Source organism: Hypanus sabinus, unplaced genomic scaffold (genome assembly GCF_030144855.1).
Source record: "Hypanus sabinus isolate sHypSab1 unplaced genomic scaffold, sHypSab1.hap1 scaffold_706, whole genome shotgun sequence".
Lineage (NCBI taxonomy): Eukaryota > Metazoa > Chordata > Chondrichthyes > Myliobatiformes > Dasyatidae > Hypanus > Hypanus sabinus.
In genome coordinates, this window is record NW_026781558.1 from 194,354 (window position 1) to 214,615 (window position 20,262).

Below are 20,262 nucleotides of genomic sequence, written 5' to 3' on the forward strand. Positions count from 1 at the left end.
CGTGCAGCGGTTGTGACTCCTGTCTGACCTTCCCCAAGCACCACTCTGCATTCTCCTCTCCCTCAATCCCATCGTCAGCTCCTGGACCCTCAGAGGCTCCACCTTCCTCTCACCCTAATCCTCCCCTCTCCACCGACTTCACCAGCCTCTCCCCTGTGATCTTATCTCTCAATCGTGCCGGGAATTTACCATCCCCTCCGACATTCAACTCCCTGAGGCAGAGTGCTCTGTCCTCAGTAAAGACCTCATCTTTGTGCTCCTTCGCCCACACCTCAGCGAGTTCGACGTACGCCATGATGCTGAACTTTTCTTCCGCCGGCTCCGTCTACGAGCCTAATTCTTCGGCAAGGACTCCCACCCCCACCGATGACCCGTCTTCAACCAAACTCCTCTTCATCAACACCCCGCTCTGGTCTTCTGCCTGCTCTGGATCTCTTTATTGCTAGCTGCTGACGGAACATCAACCATCTGGACTTCCACTTGTTCCACTTCCAACCTCACTTCTTCCGAAAGCTCTGCTCTCCGCTCCAACCCCAAACTCAGTATCAAACCCGCTGATAAGGGGGCGCTGTCGTGGCCTTGTGTACTGACTTCTACATGGCCGAGGCACAGCGACAACTCACTGATACCTCCTCTTACTTACACCTCGATCATGACCCTACTAAGGAGCACCAGGCCACTGTCTCCCAAACCATCACCAACCTTGTCAGCTCAGGGGAGCTCCCATCCCCTGCCACCAATCTCATAGTTCCCACACCCCGTACTTCCCGTCTCAGCCTCCTGCACAAGATGCACAAACCTGCCTGTCCAGGTAGACCTATTGTCTCAGCTTGCTTCTGCCCGACCGGACTCATTTCTGCGTATCCTGACACTGTTTTATCCAACCTTGTTCAATCCCTTCCCACCTATGTTCGTGACACTTCTCATGTTCTGAATTTTTTCGGTGATTTTTAGTTCTATTGCCCCCCACTGCTTTATTTTCGCCATAGATGTGCAGTCCCTATATACCTCCATCCCCCACCAAGAAGGTCTTAAAGCTCTCCGATTATTTTTGGATTCCAGACCAAACCAATTCCCGTCTATCACCACTCACCTCCGTCTAGAGGAATTCGTTCTCACTTTCAATAATTTGTCCTTTGGCTCCTCCCACTTCCTCCATACCAAAGGTGCAGCCAGGGGCACCCGCATGGGTCCCATCTACGTCAGCCTTTCTGTTGGCTTTGTGGAGCAGTCCATGTTCCAAGCCTATACGAGTATCTGCCCCCCTCTTTTCCTTCGCTACATCGACGACTGCATTGGTGCTGTTTTCTGCACGCATGCTGAACACGTTGATTTCATTAACTTTCCCTCCAACTTCCATCCTGTTCTCAAATTTACCTGGTCCATTTCCGACACCTCCCTCCCCTTTCTTGATCTACCTGTCTCCATCTCTGGAGACGGCTTATCTACACATATCTTCTATAAGCCGACTGAATCTCACAGCTACCTGGACTATTTGTATTCCCACTATGTCTCTTGCAAAAATGTCATCCCCTCTTCGCAATTCCTGCGTCTCCGCCGCATCTGCTCTTGGGATGAGGCTTTTCATTCCAGGACGAAGGAGATGTCTTCCTTTTTCTATATACCGTCTGGGCAGCATCCAACCTGATGGCATGAACATTGACTTCTCTAACTTTCGTTAATGCCCCTCGCCTTCTTACCCTAGCCCTGATTTAGTTATTTCCCCCCCCCCCCCGCCACATTTTGTTCTCTCTCTGTCCATCACGCTGCCTGTTCTCCATCTCACTCTGGTGTTCCTCTCCACCTTTCTTTCTCCCTAGGCCTCCCGTCCCATGTTCCTTTCCCTTCTCCAGCCCTGTATCCCTTTTGCCAATCAACTCTCTAGCTTTTTGCTTCAACCCACGCGCTCAGGTCTTTTCTTATATTTTTGCATTTCCCCCTCCACCTCCTATTTTCAAATCTCTATCTTTTCTTTCAGTTAGTCCTGACGAATGGTCTCGGCCCGAAACATCGACAATGCTTCTTTCTATACATGCTGCCTGGCCTGCTGCGTTCCACCTTCATCTTGTGTGTGTTTCTCGAATTAGCAGCATCTGCAGATTTCCTTGTGTTTACATTGATTTCTTACAATTTTAAAAGTAAGGTTGCTATTAATTGATACCAAATTATTCAAAGGAAAATTTTCATTCTTATGAAAATTTATTTTATGTCCTGAAAACTGGCAAAAACAGGAGAATGAAGGAAGTACGAAAGGTAATGAAGTCTTAACATTAGAAATTTAAAGCAAAAGGTCATCGGCATAATGCAAAAGTTCTAAAGAAAGGACATATTTGACACAGCTTTGTGGACCAAGAAGCCTGTATTGTGCTGTTGCAATTCTACGTTCTGTATGTTCCTATTCTACCTGTTTCCTCAACACTACATGCCCTTCCACGAATCTTTCTAACATCTGAAACTTGGCAACACAGCCATCTATTCTATCATATAAGTCATTATATACAGCAAAAAAAAAGAAGTGATCCCAACACCGACCACTGTGGAACACCACTGGCCACTGGCAGGTAACCGGAAAAGGAGCATTTTATTCCCAATTGCTGCCTCTTACCAATCAGCCAATGACCTGACCATGTTAATAACATTCTAGTAATATCATGGGCTCTTACTTTTGTAATCAGCCATCTGTGTGGTAACTTGTCAAAGGCCTTCCTGACGTCCAGATAAACAAAATCCGCTGCATCCCATTTATCTATCCTACTTGTATTCTCCTCAAAGAATTCCAACAGGAAGACGTGAATTATTCAACGAGTAAATAAATAGACTAAGCTCAGAGATAGTGCTTAGCCGATGACGAATTATTTTGACACAACTAAAGCATCCATTTATCACTGACTGAAGAGTCGTGGAAGATTGAAGATTGTCACCATCCAGACTTTAGGTGATCCTAACCCTCTGTGCAATTCCCAATCTACAATACAAGGTCAGCAATATTCATTTGTTACTGAAAGCTTGGAGCCATAAAAATGTTATAAAATAAACATTTAACATTGAATCGGATAGAAAACCTGATTCATAAAGGTTTGGATACAGGAGGAAGTGGTTTATGATGAATGTTAAATTGTGTCAATGCTTAAAATAAGGGATAGCAAAAAATAAAGGCCTGAAAGAGGACCACAAGCTTTAGGTTTGGAGGCCATTGTGCCTCAATAACCCCGAGTTCTATGTTGTCTGGAGACAGGGGCTTCCGCTTTGGCTCTCGGCAGTATCAGCCGTACCAAATAGGTCAATAAGTAGAGGCCAGGCTAAGAGAGGTCCACGGGTCTGGGCGTTCAGCCAAGGGATAACAACTCTGACTGGTAAGACCAAACTGCTCCATAAACAGCAATGAAGAATTATTCTAGATCTGAGTGTAAGGCTTCTCCTCAGTCTCCACGTGGGATGTGTACTGGACTGCACTGAAACCCAAGAGGAAGCTACTGACATGGTGAAGAAAGCCCTGACCACGGCCAGAGAAGGAAGACATTTATTTCTGCCCTAACTGTCAGTAGTGTAATTGGCAGAAAATATAAATATAATAGTTGCACTTGGACTTTTAGCATTTTTCATTCTCAAATTATAACAGCTCAGAAGTGGTAGTCGGATGCAGCAAATTGAAGTACTTTATTACACAGAAGGAAACAACTCCAATGTCATGATGAACATCCTCTTATCATTAGTCGTGTGCTCTGAATCATTCATCAGGAAATGCTGATGGATATTTGCCATACACACACATACTCATTGCAGAAATCAAAATCATATTTCTGGAGGTGTATTTCCTTAGCATCAGCTTGGCTTACAATTGAGACTGGATACAATTGGAAAGGAAGCTGAAATGTTTTCTCTGGAACACCAGAGACTGAGGCGGGATCAGATAAAAGTTTATAAGATTAAAAGAGGGACAGATAGATTAGACAGGGAGTATCTGTTTCCCGTGGTTGAAATGTCAAATACCAAAGGGCAGGCATCTAGAGTGAGAAGGCATGGGTTCAAGGGGCACATGAGATGTAGGCTTTTGACTCAGAGAGTTGTGGATGACTGGAATGCATTGTTCTTACGAGCTCTTAACAGATCTTTACTTACCAAACGGTTGCATGCTGTGTTCTGGACAGCTATGTGGGAATATGCATCTCAGACTTTCGCACATATTTTCCTGTGAATTGACAAGAAACAAAGAACAGTGAATTCAGCTTGCAGCTCCGTTATCTCAGACTATTGACTTTGTTGCCCATGGAAGAATTCCACAGCATGCTTTCTGGAGTGCTGTTGCACTGAAAAGGGTTCAGGTATGAGGACAGGTGACAGAAAATAGTTGAGAGAATAACACACGCCAATCCTCATGGAGGGATCAGAAATTAAATGAGGGAGGTAAGTTCCTGGGTGTGAAAATATCCGAGGACCTAACCTGGACCCAACATATTTATGCTGTTGTAAAGAAGGTATTTCGGCGGCTATATTTCAATAGAAATTTGAGTAGATTTTGAATGTCACCAAAAACGCTATACTTTCTTGGAAGCTTGACAAAATTTGACATGTTAGCTGAAACATTTACAAATTTCCACAGTTGTATGTTAGAGAGTATATTGACTGGTTTTCTCGTGGCCTGATATGGAAGCATCAATGCCATTGTACGGAAAAGCCTGTCAGTAGTAGTAAATATGGCCCAGTCCGTCATTGGTAAACCAAACCCACTAATCCCTCCTACCTACACCATGTCCAAATCCCTCCATCTTCCTGCATCAGATCACCTCTCAGTCTCTGGAGTTGCAGTGAAAACAACTATTTTATTACCCCTCTTGTGATAGTACACACCCTTTAACTGAGGCAGCATCCTGGTAAACATACTCTGCACCCTCTACTGAGCCTCCACATCCTTCCAAGTGTGGGGCCACCGGAACTTTATGCAGTGATCCTGACGTGTCCCAACGAGAGTTTTACCAAGTTGGAACATGAATTTTGAACTCAGTACCTCGACAAATAAATGAAAGCATTCTGTAAGCTTCTCTGAAGCAACATATCAACCTGTGTAGCTGCATTCAACTAGCAATGAATGGGGATGCCATGATCTCTGCTCAGCAACACTCTAAAAGACCTTGTCCATAACAGAGTTCTGTCTCTTTGCATTTGCCCTGCAGAGTTGCAGTTCCTCACATTTCTCTGGGTCAAATTCCATCTGCCATTTCTCAGCCTATATCTGCAACTGATCTATATTTTGTTGTATTTATTGCCACTCCCTTGTACTATCCACAGCTCCGTCAATCCTGGTATCATCTGCTAATTTATTAACGAATCCATCTACATCTTCATCCAGGACATCTAGAGACATTACAAGCAGCAGAGGGCCCATAATAGATCGCTGTGAAACTCCACTAATCGAAGACCTCCAGCTCCAATGTTTTCCTTCAACCACTCCTCCTGTCTCTTATGCGAAAGCCAGTACTGACTCCAAACAGCCAATTCCCTGCCAACCACATGCATCTGAATTTTCCGGATTACCATCCAAAAAGACTTTGCCCAGCGCCTGAGTAAAATCAATGTAGATACATGCACTGCCTACCCTTATCAAGCTCTATGTAAATAGCTTCTATTTGGATAAACAAGTTTGCCAAGAATAATCAATTGAAGGTGACCATGAACAAACAGGTCCTGACTCAGTGTCGTCAGTTGGGGGTCGTATGTCCTCACTGTCCCTGGGATCAAATCCACATATTTAGACATCAAAGTTAACACTATTGCTGCCAGAAGAAGTGAGAAACAAGATACACTTAAACATCATCCATAACATTTCCAATCTGTTGAACCCATTTCCCTGCAATTTAGTGAAAGACTGTCTATAGCCGTAGTTATGTGACTTGTCAGGACCTCAGTCCGATCATGATTCAGCTGTACCCTGTCCAATCAAATCATCTCCATTCCTCCCCAAAAGTGGGACCAAAGTATCATGAATATCAACAATCTTCCTCCAGTCTTTGAGGCACACTTTTAACTCCCTAATCTAATTGATCCTGTAACAAGCGCACGCACTTTACATAACAATGCAGAGTATATTAACCTTTTGATTCTGATTCCTATATTTATTTCTCAGCTGCTTAGCAGTCACTTTTCAGTGGTTATCCTATTTGCTGGACTCACCTGGACCAGGACCACTGATCATTTTTTTTCGCCCACCCCCAATTCCTCCGCAGTTCAGATGTGATGCCCCAAATCTATTATTTACTTATTTATTGAGATGCAAGATGGAACAAGGACTTCCATCCCCTCAAGCTGCGCCACCTAGTAAACCAAGGTACAAGCTGTGTAATCACAGGACAATTTGTAATGATCAATTCCCAAGCCTATCGGTCTTTGAACCGTGAAAAGAAACTCGATCAGTCGGGAATATCCCAAGCTTTCCACTCAGTGGATGTAAAGAGACTCGAGCATGATGGGACTGGAATTGTTCTCCAAACTCCGGAACGTCCCAGTCGCCCCACTCTTTAAGAAATGTGAAAGGCAGAAGATAGCAAACAAGGGGCCAGATAATCAGACTTTAGTGGTAGGGACGATGTTGGAGTTGATTGTAAAGGATGTGGTCTAGGGATTCTGGGAGGCACGAATAGCTTGTCGGAGGCATGGTTTCCTTGAGAAAACCTTGCCTGACTAATCTGTTGGAATTCTTTGAAGAAAGAAAAAAATAAGATAGACAAATATGTTGATGTTGTGTCGATGTAGATACGTTGATGTTGTGGACATAGATTTTCAGAAGGCTTTTCACAAGCTGCCACACATAAGGCTGTTTAATAAACTATAAACCCATGGTATTATTGAAAAGATACCCGCACGGATTCAAGAAGTGCTGCTTAGCAGGAGGAAAAGAGCGGGGAGAATGGGATCCTTTTCTGATTCATTACCCTGACTATTGGTGTTCCTCATGGCTTTGTGTTGTGACCAATTTTTTTTTATTATATGAGAATGATTTGAATGATGGGATTGATGGACCTGATGGAATTGATGGCCTTGTTGCAAAGTTTGCAGACGATACAAAGATAAGTGAATCGGCAGGTAGATTTGAAAGAATAGGGAAGATACAGAAGAATTCGATACATTAAGGGAATGGTCAAATAAGTGGCAGATGAATCCAATGTTGAGAGGTTTATGGTTGTAAACTTTGTTAGAAGAAATAAAAGTTTTACTGCTTTCTAAATGGAAATAAATCATAAAAATCTGAAGTGCAAAAGCATTTGGGATTCCTGTGCAGCATTTGAAAACTTAATTTGTTGGTTGATTCTGTGGTCAGGAAGGTAAATGCCGTGTAAAATTTTATTTCAAGAGAATCAGAATATAAAACCGAGGATTGAATGTCTTGTAATATGAAGAGCATTTAGAACATAGAACATGGAAAACTTCCTGCACAATGCAGGTCCTTTGGCCCACAATGGTTTACCGAACATTTTTTTGAATTTCGAATTTACCCCGGATTACACATAGCCCTCTATTTTTTTCTAAACTCCATGTTCCATCCCAGGAGTCTCTTCAAATACCCTATTGTATCCTCCTGCACCATTCCACCATCTCATCACTCACCGCTTAAAATACTTACCCCTGACATCTCCTCTGTATCTACTTCCAAACACCTTCAAAATGTGCCCTCACACATTAGCCTTTTCAGCCCTGGGATAAGACCTCTGACTATCTGCACAAACAATGCCCCTGATCATCTTATACACCTCTATTATGTCAACACTCATCCTTCGTTGCTCTGAGAAGAAAAGGACAAGATCATTCAATCTATTCTCAATGGGCATGCTCCTCACTACCGGGACCATCCTCGTAAATCTCCTCTGCACCCTCTCTGTAGTCTCCACATTCTTCCTTTTGTACAGCGACCAGAACTGGACACAGTATTCCAAGTGGGGTCTGACAGGGGTACTATATAGCTGCAATATTAACCTCTCGGCTCTTGATCTCAATCCCACAGTTGGTGAAGGACAATGCACCGTATGTCTCATCAACTACAGTCAACCTGAACAGCAGCTTTGAGTGTCTTATGGACTTGGACCCCAAGATCCCTCTGTTCCTCCACACTGCCAAAATTTTACTATTAATACTATATTCTGACATCATAATTCACCTACCAAAATGAACCACCTCACATTATCTTTGTTGAACTCCATCTGCCAACTCTCAGCCCAGTTTTGCACCATATCAATGTTCTGCTGTGAAATCTGACAGCTTTCCACACTATCCACAACACCCCCAACCTCTGTGACATCAGCAAATTTACTAAATCCTCTTCCACTTCCTCATGTAGACCATTTATAAAAATCAGAATGAGAAAGGCGTCCAGAACAGGTCCCTGAGGCACACCACTGGTCGCCGACCTCTATGCAGAATATGACCCGTTTAAAATCACACTTTTCCATCTGTGGGCAAGCTAGTTCTGGATGCTCAAAGCAATTTCCCTTGGATCCCATGCCTGCTTAGTTTCTCCATAAGCTTTCCATGGGATATCATATGAATTGCATTACTAAAGTCCATATACACTACGTTTTCCGCTCTACCTTCATCAATATATTTAGTTACATCCTCAAAAAATTCAATCAGACTCGTAAGGCACAACCTTCTTTGACAAAGCCATGCTTTTAATTTATAATCATATTATACCTCTCCATATGTTTATAAATTCGACCTCATGGGATCTCTCCACCAAAGTACTAACCATCAACTGAAGTAAGACTCACTGGTCTTCAATTTCCCGGGCTAACTCTGCTTCCTTTGTTGAATAATGGAACAAGATCTGCAACACACCAATCCTCCGGAACTACTTCTGTCCCCATTCATGAAGCAAATATCATTGCCATGGGCTCCACCCCTCGCCTTCCACAGTCGCCTGTGTTCCATTCACACGTATCCCCCGGCACTCTTTATTGGTCCTATTCTCTCACGTCTTATCCCCTTGCTATACCTGTCATTGTATAATGCCTTGGGGTTTTCCTTTATCCTGCTCATCTATCCTTCACCTGGCCGCTTCTGGCCTCAATCTTCCAGATCTCAATCATTATCTAGTCTTTCGCACCTTTCATGAGCTTTTGCTCTCCTCTTGATTAGATTTACAACAGCATTTGTACCGCATGGTTCCTGTCCCGTACCATCCTCTCCCTGTCTCATTAGAACACATCTCTTCAGGAATCCACCCAAACATCCACTGAACATTTCCCACATTTCTGCCATACATTTCCTGATAACATCTGCTCCCAATTCAAGCTTCCACGTTCCTACCGGATAGCATGATATTTCCCCCTACTCATATTAAACGTTTTCCTAACTTATCTGTTCCTATCCCTCTCCAATGTTATGGTAAAGGAGATAGAATTGTGATTTCTATCTCCAAAATGCTCTACCACTGAGAGACCTGACACCTGACTAGGTTCATTTCCCAATACTCGATCAAGTACAGCCTCTCCTCATGTAGGCTTATCATCATATTTTGGCAAGAAACTTTTCTGAACACTGGGATCCTCCTGTCTGCCTCGTCTGAACACTGGGATCCTCCTGTCTCCCACGAACTCTGGGATCCTCCTGTATCCCACGAACTCTGGGATACTCCTGTCTCCCACGAACTCTGGGATCCTCCTGTCTCCCACAAACTCGGGGATCCTCTTTTCTCCCACGAATACTGGGATCCTCCTGTCTCCCACGAACTCGGGGATCCTCCTGTCTCCTCCGAACACGGGGATCCTCCTGTCTCCCTCGAACTCGGGGATCCTCCTGTCTCCCACGATCTCTGGGATCCTCCTGTCTCCCACGGACTCTGGGATCCTCCTGTCTCCCAAGTCTGAACACTGGGATCCTCCTATCTCCCACGAACTCTGGGATCCTCCTGTATCCCACGAACTCTGGGATACTCCTGTCTCCCACGAACTCTGGGATCCTCCTGTCTCCCACAAACTCGGGGATCCTCCTGTCTCCCACGAACTCTGTCTGAACACTGGGATACTCCTGTCTGCGTCATCTGAACACTGGGATCCTCCTGTCTCCCACGAACTCTGGGATCCTCCTGTCTCCCACGATCTCTGGGATCCTCCTGTCTCCCGCAAACTCTGGGATCCTCCTGTCTCCCACAAACTCTGGGATCCTCCTGTCTCCCACGAACTCTGGGATCCTCCTGTCTCCCACGAACTCTTGGATCCTCCTGTCTCCCACGAACTCTGGATCCTCTTGTCTCCCACGAACTCTGGGATCCTCCTGTCTCCCTCGAACTCGGGGATCCTCCTGTCTCCCACGAACTCTGGGATCCTCCTGTCTCCCACGAACTCTGGGGTCCTCCAGTCTCCCACGAACTCTGGGGTCCTCCTGTCTCCCACGAACTCTGGGATCCTCCTGTCTCCCACGAACTCTGGGAACCTCCTGTCTCCCAAGTCTGAACACTGGGATACTCCTGTCTGCCATGTCTGAACACTGGGATCCTCCTGTCTGCCTCGTCTGAACACTGGGATCCTCCTGTCTGCGTCATCTGAACACTGGGATCCTCCTGTCTCCCACGAACTCTGGGATCCTCCTGTCTCCCACGAACTCTGGGATCCTCCTGTCCCCCACGATCTCTGGGATCCTCCTGTCTCCCACAAACTCTGGGATCCCCCTGTCTCACACGAACTCTGGGATCCCCCTGTCTCCCACGAACTCTGGGATCCTCCTCTCTGCCACGTCTGAACACTGGGATCCTCCTGTCTGCCTCGTCTGAACACTGGGATCCTCCTGTCTGCCTCGTCTGAACACTGGGATCCTCCTGTCTGCCTCGTCGGAACACTGGGTTCCTTCTGTCTGGCCTGAACTCTGGGATCCTCCTGTCTCCCACGAACTCTGGGATCCTCCTGTCTCCCAAGAACTCTGGGATCCTCCTGGCTCCCACGAACTCTGGGATCCTCCGGTCTCCCACGAACTCTGGGATCCTCCTATCTCCCACGAACTCTGGGATCCTCCTATCTCCCACGAACTCTGGGATCCTCCTGACTCCCACGAACTCGGGGATCCTCCTGTCTCCCACGAACTCTGGGATCCCCCTGTCTCACACGAACTCTGGGATCCCCCTGTCTCCCACGAACTCTGGGATCCTCCTCTCTGCCACGTCTGAACACTGGGATCCTCCTGTCTGCCTCGTCTGAACACTGGGATCCTCCTGTCTGCCTCGTCTGAACACTGGGATCCTCCTGTCTGCCTCGTCGGAACACTGGGTTCCTTCTGTCTGGCCTGAACTCTGGGATCCTCCTGTCTCCCACGAACTCTGGGATCCTCCTGTCTCCCAAGAACTCTGGGATCCTCCTGGCTCCCACGAACTCTGGGATCCTCCGGTCTCCCACGAACTCTGGGATCCTCCTATCTCCCACGAACTCTGGGATCCTCCTATCTCCCACGAACTCTGGGATCCTCCTGACTCCCACGAACTCGGGGATCCTCCTGTCTCCCACGAACTCGGGGATCCTCCTGTCTCCCACGAACTCTGGGATCCTCCTGTCTCCTCCGAACTCGGGGATCCTCCTGTCTCCCTCGAACTCGGGGATCCTCCTGTCTCCCACGATCTCTGGGATACTCCTGTCTCCCACGAACACTGGGATCCTCCTGTCTCCCACGTCTGAACACTGGGATCCTCCTGTCTGCCTCGTCTGTACTCTGGGATCCTCCTGTCACCCACGTCTGAACACTGGGATCCTCCTGTCTCCCACGAACTCTGGGATCCTCCTGTATCCCACGAACTCTGGGATACTCCTGTCTCCCACGAACTCTGGGATCCTCCTGTCTCCCACAAACTCGGGGATCCTCCTGTCTCCCACAAACTCTGGGATCCTCCTGTCTCCCACGAACTCTGTCTGAACACTGGGATCCTCCTGTCTCCCACGAACTCTGGGATCCTCCTGTCTCCCACGAACTCTGTCTGAACACTGGGATCCTCCTGTCTCACACGAACTCTGGGATCCTCCTGTCTCCCACGAACTCTGTCTGAACACTGGGATCCTCCAGTCTCCCACGAACACTGGGATCCTCCTGTCTCCCACGAACTCTGTCTGAACACTGGGATCCTCCTGTCTCCCACGAACTCTGGGATCCTCCTGTCTCCCACGATCTCTGGGATCCTCCTGTCTCCCACAAACTCTGGGATCCTCCTGTCTCCCTCGAACTCGGGGATCCTCCTGTCTCCCACGAACTCTGGGATCCTCCAGTCTCCCACGAACTCTGGGGTCCTCCAGTCTCCCACGAACTCTGGGGTCCTCCTGTCTCCCACGAACTCTGGGATCCTCCTGTCTCCCACGAACTCTGGGATCCTCCTGTCTCCCAAGTCTGAACACTGGGATACTCCTGTCTGCCATGTCTGAACACTGGGATCCTCCTGTCTGCCTCGTCTGAACACTGGGATCCTCCTGTCTGCGTCATCGGAACACTGGGATCCTCCTGTCTCCCACGAACTCTGGGATCCTCCTGTCTCCCACGAACTCTGGGATCCTCCTGTCTCCCACGAACTCTGGGATCCTCCTGTCTCCCACGAACTCTGGGATCCTCCTGTCCCCCACGATCTCTGGGATCCTCCTGTCTCCCACAAACTCTGGGATCCTCCTGTCTCCCACAAACTCTGGAATCCTCCTGTCTCCCACGAACTCTGGGATCCTCCTGTCTCCCACGAACTCTGGGATCCACCTGTCTCCCACGAACTCTGGGATCCTCCTGTCTGCCACGTCTGAACACTGGGATCCTCCTGTCTGCCTCGTCTGAACACTGGGATCCTCCTGTCTGCCTCGTCTGAACACTGGGATCCTCCTGTCTCCCACGAACTCTGGGATCCCCCTGTCTCCCACGAACTCTGGGATCCTCCTGTCTGCCACGTCTGAACACTGGGTTCCTCCTGTCTGGCCTGAACTCTGGGATCCTCCTGTCTCCCACGAACTCTGGGATCCTCCTGTCTCCCAAGAACTCTGGAATCCTCCTGGCTCCCACGAACTCTGGGATCCTCCTGACTCCCACGAACTCTGGGATCCTCCTGTCTCCCACGAACTCGGGGATCATCCTGTCTCCCACGAACTCGGGGATCCTCCTGTCTCCCACGAACTCGGGGATCCTCCTGTCTCCCACGAACTCTGGGATCCCCCTGTCTCCCACGAACTCTGGGATCCCCCTGTCTCCCACGAACTCTGGGATCCCCCTGTCTCCCACGAACTCTGGGATCCCCCTGTCTCCCACGAACTCTGGGATCCTCCTGTCTCCCACGAACTCTGGGATCCTCCTGTCTCCCACGGACTCTGGGATCCTCCTGTCTCCCACCTCTGAACACTGGGATCCTCCTGTCTCCAACGTCTGAACTCTGGGATCCTCCTGTCTCCCACGTCTGAACACCGGGATCCTCCTGTCTGCCTCGTCTGAACACTGGGATCCTCCTGTCTGCCTCCTCTGAACACTGGGATCCTCCTGTCTGCCTCGTCTGTACTCTGGGATCCTCCTGTCTCCCACGAACTCTGGTATCCTCCTGTCTCCCACGAACTCTGGGATCCTCCTGTCTCCCACGAACTCTGGGATCCTCCTGTCTCCCATGAACTCGGATATCCTCCTGTCTCCAACGAACTCTAGGATCCTCCGGTCTCCCACGAATTCTGGGATCCTCCTGTCACCCACGTCTTAAATCTGGTATCCACCTGCCTGCCACGTCTGAACACTGAGATCCTCCTGTCTCCCAATCTGAACGCTGGGATCCTCCTGTCTCCCACGTCTGAACACTGGGATACTCCTGTCTCCAACGTCTGAACACTAGGATCCTCCTGTCTACCTCGTCTGAACACTGGGATCCTCCTGTCTGCCTCGTCTGAACACTGGGATCCTACTGACTGCCTCGTCTGAACACTGGGAACCTCCTGTCTCCCACGTCTGAACTCTGGGATCCTCCTGTCTGCCACGTCTGAACACTGGGATCCTCCTGTCTGCCTCGTCTGAACTCTGGGATCCTCCTGTCTCCCAATTCCGAACTCTGGGATCCTCCTGTCTGCCTCGTCTGAACACTGGGACCCTCCTGTCTGCCTCGTCTGAACACTGGGATCCTCCTGTCTGCCTCGTCTGAACACTGGGATCCTACTGTCTCCCACGTCTGAACACTGGGATCCTCCTGTCTGCCTCGTCTGAACAATGGAACCTCCTGTCTAGCCTGAACTCTGGGATCCTCCTGTCTAGCCTGAACTCTTTGATGCTCCTGTCTAGCCTGAACTCTTTGATCCTCCTGTCTAGCCTGAACTCTGGGATCCTCCTGTCTCCCACGAATTCTGCAATACTCCTGTCTTGCACGAACTCGGGGATCCCCCTGACTCCCACGAACTCGGGGATCCTCCTGACTCCCACGAACTCGGGGATCCTCCTGTCCCCCACGAACTCGGGGATCCTCCTGTCTCCCACGAACTCTGGGATCCTCCTGTCTCCCACGAACTCTGGGATCCTCCTGTCTCCCACGAACTCTGGGATCCTCCTGACTCCCACGAACTCGGGGATCCTCCTGACTCACACGAACTCGGGGATCCTCCTGTCCCCCACGAACTCGGGGATCCTCCGGTCTCCCACGAACTCTGGGATCCTCCTGTCTCCCACGAACTCTGGGATCCTCCTGTCTCCCACGAACTCGGGGATCCTCCTGTCTCCCACGAACTCTGGGATCCCCCTGTCTCCCACGAACTCTGGGATCCTCCTGTCTGCCACATCTGAACACTGGGATCCTCCTGTCTGCCTCGTCTGTACTCTGGGATCCTCCTGTCACCCACGTCTGAACACTGGGATCCTCCTGTCTCCCACGAACTCTGGGATCCTCCTGTATCCCACGAACTCTGGGATACTCCTGTCTCCCACGAACTCTGGGATCCTCCTGTCTCCCACAAACTCGGGGATCCTCCTGTCTCCCACAAACTCTGGGATCCTCCTGTCGCCCACGAACTCAGTCTGAACACTGGGATCCTCCTGTCTCCCATGAACTCTGGGATCCTCCTGTCTCCCACGAACTCTGTCTGAACACTGGGATCCTCCTGTCTCACACGAACTCTGGGATCCTCCTGTCTCCCACGAACTCTGTCTGAACTCTGGGATCCTCCAGTCTCCCACGAACACTGGGATCCTCCTGTCTCCCACGAACTCTGTCTGAACACTGGGATCCTCCTGTCTCCCACGAACTCTGGGATCCTCCTGTCTCCCTCGAACTCGGGGATCCTCCTGTCTCCCACGAACTCTGGGATCCTCCAGTCTCCCACGAACTCTGGGGTCCTCCAGTCTCCCACGAACTCTGGGGTCCTCCTGTCTCCCACGAACTCTGGGATCCTCCTGTCTCCCACGAACTCTGGGATCCTCCTGTCTCCCAAGTCTGAACACTGGGATACTCCTGTCTGCCATGTCTGAACACTGGGATCCTCCTGTCTGCCTCGTCTGAACACTGGGATCCTCCTGTCTGCGTCATCTGAACACTGGGATCCTCCTGTCTCCCACGAACTCTGGGATCCTCCTGTCTCCCACGAACTCTGGGATCCTCCTGTCTCCCACGAACTCTGGGATCCTCCTGTCCCCCACGATCTCTGGGATCCTCCTGTCTCCCACAAACTCTGGGATCCTCCTGTCTCCCACAAACTCTGGGATCCTCCTGTCTCCCACGAACTCTGGGATCCTCCTGTCTCCCACGAACTCTGGGATCCCCCTGTCTCCCACGAACTCTGGGATCTCCTGTCTGCCACGTCTGAACACTGGGATCCTCCTGTCTGCCTCGTCTGAACACTGGGATCCTCCTGTCTGCCTCGTCTGAACACTGGGATCCTCCTGTCTCCCACGAACTCTGGGATCCCCTTGTCTCCCACGAACTCTGGGATCCTCCTGTCTGCCACGTCTGAACACTGGGTTCCTCCTGTTTTGCCTGAACTCTGGGATCCTCCTGTCTCCCACGAACTCTGGGATCCTCCTGTCTCCCAAGAACTCTGGAATCCTCCTGGCTCCCACGAACTCTGGGATCCTCCGGTCTCCCACGAACTCTGGGATCCTCCTATCTCCCACGAACTCTGGGATCCTCCTGACTCCCACGAACTCTGGGATCCTCCTGTCTCCCACGAACTCGGGGATCATCCTGTCTCCCACGAACTCGGGGATCCTCCTGTCTCCCACGAACTCGGGGATCCTCCTGTCTCCCACGAACTCTGGGATCCCCCTGTCTCCCACGAACTCTGGGATCCCCCTGTCTCCCACGAACTCTGGGATCCCCCTGTCTCCCACGAACTCTGGGATCCTCCTGTCTCCCACGGACTCTGGGATCCTCCTGTCTCCCACGAACTCTGGGATCCTCCTGTCTCCCACGGACTTTGGGATCCTCCTGTCTCCCACCTCTGAACACTGGGATCCTCCTGTCTCCAACGTCTGAACTCTGGGATCCTCCTGTCTCCCACGTCTGAACACCGGGATCCTCCTGTCTGCCTCGTCTGAACACTGGGATCCTCCTGTCTGCCTCCTCTGAACACTGGGATCCTCCTGTCTGCCTCGTCTGTACTCTGGGATCCTCCTGTCTGCCACGTCTGAACACTGGGATCCTCCTGTCTGCCTCGTCTGAACTCTGGGATCCTCCTGTCTCCCAATTCCGAACTCTGGGATCCTCCTGTCTGCCTCGGCTGAACACTGGGACCCTCCTGTCTGCCTCGTCTGAACACTGGGATCCTCCTGTCTGCCTCGTCTGAACACTGGGATCCTACTGTCTCCCACGTCTGAACACTGGGATCCTCCTGTCTGCCTCGTCTGAACACTGGAACCTCCTGTCTAGCCTGAACTCTGGGATCCTCCTGTCTAGCCTGAACTCTTTGATGCTCCTGTCTAGCCTGAACTCTTTGATCCTCCTGTCTAGCCTGAACTCTGGGATCCTCCTGTCTCCCACGAATTCTGCGATACTCCTGTCTTGCACGAACTCGGGGATCCCCCTGACTCCCACGAACTCGGGGATCCTCCTGACTCCCACGAACTCGGGGATCCTCCTGTCCCCCACGAACTCGGGGATCCTCCTGTCTCCCACGAACTCTGGGATCCTCCTGTCTCCCACGAACTCTGGGATCCTCCTGTCTCCCACGAACTCTGGGATCCTCCTGACTCCCACGAACTCGGGGATCCTCCTGACTCACACGAACTCGGGGATCCTCCTGTCCCCCACGAACTCGGGGATCCTCCGGTCTCCCACGAACTCTGGGATCCTCCTGTCTCCCACGAACTCTGGGATCCTCCTGTCTCCCACGAACTCGGGGATCCTCCTGTCTCCCACTAACTCCGGGATCCTCCTGTCTCTCACGAACTCCGGGATCCTCCTGTCTCCCACGAACTCTGGGATCCTCCTGTCTCCCACGAACTCTGGGATCCTCATGTCTCCCACGTCTGAACACTGGGATCCGCCTGTCTGACTCGTCTGTACACTGGGATCCTCCTATCTGCCTCGTCTGAACACTGGGATCCTCCTGTCTCCCACGTCTGAACTCTGGGATCCTCCTGTCTCCCACGTCTGAACTCTCGGATACTCCTGTCTGCCACGTCTGAACAATGGGATCCTCCTATCTGCCTCGTCTGAACACTGGAATCCTCCTGTCTGCCTCGTCTGAACACTGGGATCCTCCTGTCTGCCTCGTCTGAACACTGGGATCCTCCTGTCTGCATCGTCTGAACTCTGGGATCCTCCTGTCTGCCTCGTCTGAACACCGGGATACTTCTGTCTGCCTCGTCTGAACACTGGGATCCTCCGGTCTGCCTCGTCTGAACACTGGGATCCTCCTGTCTGACTCGTCTGAACACTGGGATCCTCCTGTCTGCCTCGTCTGAACTCTGGGATCCTCCTGTCTGCCTCGTCTGAACACTGGTATCCTCCCGACTGCCTCGTCTGAACTCTGGGATCCTCCTGTCTGCCTCGTCTGAACACCGGGATACTACTGTCTGCCTCGTCTGAACACTGGGATCCTCCGGTCTGCCTCGTCTGAACACTGGGATCCTCCTGTCTGACTCGTCTGAACACTGGGATCCTCCTGTCTGCCTCGTCTGAACTCTGGGATCCTCCTGTCTGCCTCGTCTGAACACTGGTATCCTCCCGACTGCCTCGTCTGATCTCTGGGATCCTCCTATCTCCCACGTCTGAACTCTGGGATCTTCCTGTCTGCCTCGTCTGAACACTGGGATCCTCCTGACTGCCTCCTCTGAACACTGGGATCCTCCTGTCTCCCACGTCAGAACACTGGGATCCTCCTCTCTGCCTCGTCTGAACACTGGGATCCTTCGGTCTGCCTCGTCTGAACACTGGGATCCTCCTGTCTAGCCTGAACTCTGGGATCCTCCTGTCTGGCCTGAACTCTGGGATCCTCCAGTCTCCCACGAACTCTGGGATCCTCCTGTCACCCACGAACTCTGTGATCCTCTTGTCTCCCACGAACTTGGGGATCCTCCTGTCTCCCACAAACTCGGGGATCCTCCTGTCTCCCACGAACACTGGGATCCTCCGGTCTCCAACGAACTCTGGGATCCTCCGGACTCCCACGAACTCTGGGATCCTCCTGTCACCCACGTCTGAACTCTGGGATCCACCTGCCTGCCACATCTGAACACTGAGATCCTCCTGTCTCCCACGTCTGAACACTGGGATCCTCCTGTCTCCCACGTCTGAACACTGGGATCCTCCTGTCTGTCTCGTCTGAACACTGGGATCCTCCCGACTGCCTCGTCTGAACACTGGGAACCTCCTGTCTCCCACGTCTGAACTGTGGGATCCTCCTGTCTGCCTCGTCTGGACACTGGGATCCTCCTGTCTGCCTCGTCTGAACACTGAGATCGTCCTGTCTCCCACGTCTGAACACTGGGATCCTCCTGTCTGCCTCGTCAGAACACTGGGATCCTCCGGTCTGCCTCGTCTGAACAGTGGAATCCACCTGTCTAGCCTGAACTCTGGGATCCTCCTGTCTAGCCTGAACTCTTTGATCCACCTGTCTAGCCTGAACTCCGGGATCCTCCTGTCTAGCCTGAACTCTTTGATCCTCCTGTCTAGCCTGAACTCTGGGATCCTCCTGTCTCCCACGAACTCTGCGATACTCCTGTCTCCCACGAACTCGGGGATCCTCCTGACTCCCACGAACTCGGGGATCCTCCTGTCTCCCACGAACTCGGGGATCCTCCTGTCTCCCACGAACTCGGGGCTCCTCCTGTCTCCCACGAACTCTGGGATCCTCCTGTCTCCCACGAACTCTGGGATCCTCCTGTCTCCCACGAACTCTGTGATCCTCCTGTCTCCAACGAACTCTGGGATCCACCTGTCTCCCACGAACTCCGGGATCCACCTGTCTTTCACGAACTCTGGGATTCTCCTGTCTCCCCCGAACTCTGGGATCCTCCTGTCTGCCTCGTCTGAACACTGGGATCCTCCTGTCTGCCTCGTCTGAACACTGGGATCCTCCTGTCTGCCTCGTCTGAACACTGGGTTCCTCCTGTCTGGCCTGAACTCTGGGATCCTCCTGTCTCCCAGGAACCCTGGGATCCTGCTGTCTCCCACGAACTCTGGGATCCTCCTGTCTGCCACATCTGAACATTGGGATCCTCCTGTCTGCCTCGTCTGAACACTGGGATGCTCCTGTCTGCCTCGTCTGAACACTGGGATCCTCATGTCTGGCCTGAACTCTGGGATCCTCCTGTCTCCCACGAACTCTGGGATTCTCCTGTCTACCACGAACTCTGGGATCCTCCTGTCTGCCACGAACTCTGGGATCCTCCTGTCTCCCACGAACTCTGGGATCCTCCTGTCTCCCACGAACTCTGGGATCCTCATGTCTCCCACGTCTGAACACTGGGATCCGCCTGTCTGCCTCGTCTGTACACTGGGATCCTCCGGTCTGCCTCGTCTGAACACTGGGATCCTCCTGTCTGCCTCGTATGAACACTGGGATCCTCCTGTCTCCCACGTCTGAACTCTGGGATCCTCCTGCCTCCCACGTCTGAACTCTCGGATACCCCTGTCTGCCACGTCTGAACAATGGGATCCTCCTATCTGCCTCGTCTGAACACTGGGATCCTCCTGTCTGCCTCGTCTGAACACTGGGATCCTCCGGTCTGCCTCGTCTGAACACTGGGATCCTCCTGTCTGACTCGTCTGAACACTGGGATCCTCCTGTCTGCATCGTCTGAACTCTGGGATCCTCCTGTCTGCCTCGTCTGAACACCGGGATACTACTGTCTGCCTCGTCTGAACAC